The sequence below is a fragment of the Nomia melanderi genome, unplaced genomic scaffold (assembly GCF_051020985.1).
Source record: "Nomia melanderi isolate GNS246 unplaced genomic scaffold, iyNomMela1 scaffold0014, whole genome shotgun sequence".
In the NCBI taxonomy this organism is placed as follows: Eukaryota; Metazoa; Arthropoda; class Insecta; order Hymenoptera; family Halictidae; genus Nomia; species Nomia melanderi.
In genome coordinates, this window is record NW_027475130.1 from 13,283,096 (window position 1) to 13,284,050 (window position 955).

Here is a 955-nt window from a genome sequence, read left to right on the forward strand (position 1 = left end):
TTTTTCCCTGACCCTGAGTATCCGGCCCCATGAGACGGTGGTTTTCTCGGCCCCTGGTGGTCCGAGGTCGTTCCCGCTGAACAGATTCATGCGCCAGGGCCTCCTACAGACAATGCACTTTGATTTATTACGCTATCTGTAATAGCACCCGAGATATCACCAGATATATATTGGATTTTTCCCTGACCCTGAGTGTCCGGCCCCATGAGACGGTGGTTTTCTCGGCCCCTGGTGGTCCGAGGTCGTTCCCGCTACACAGATTCATGCGCCAGTGAATCCTACAGACAATGCACTTTGATTTATTCCGCTATCTGTAATAGCACCCGAGATATCAGCAGATATATATTGGATTTTTTCCTGACCCTGAGTGTCCGGCCCCATGAGACTGTGGTTTTCTCGTCCCCTGGTGGTCCGAGGTCGTACCCGCTGCACAGAATCATGCGCGAAGGCTTCCTGCTGACAATGCACTTTAATTTATCGCGCTATCTCTAATAGCACCCGAGATATCACCAGATATATATTGGATTCTTCCCTGACCCTGAGTGTCCGGCCCCATGAGACGGTGGTTTTCTCGGCCCCTGGTGGTCCGAGGTCGTTCCGGATGCTCAGATGCATGCGCCAGGGCCTCCTGCAGATAATTCACTTTGGTTTATTGCGCTATCTCTAATAGCACCCGAGATATCACCAGATATATATTGGATTCTTCCCTGACCCTGAGTGTCCGGCCCCATGAGACGGTGGTTTTCTCGGACCCTGGTGGACCGAGGTCGTTCCCGCTGCACAGATTCATGCGCCAGGGCCTCCTACAGACAATGCACTTTCATTTATTGCGCTATCTGTAATAGCACCCGAGATATCACCAGATATATATTGGATTTTTCCCTGACCCTGAGTGTCCGGCCCCATGAGACGGTGGATTTCTCGGCCCCTGGTTGTCCGAGGTCGTTCCCGCTGA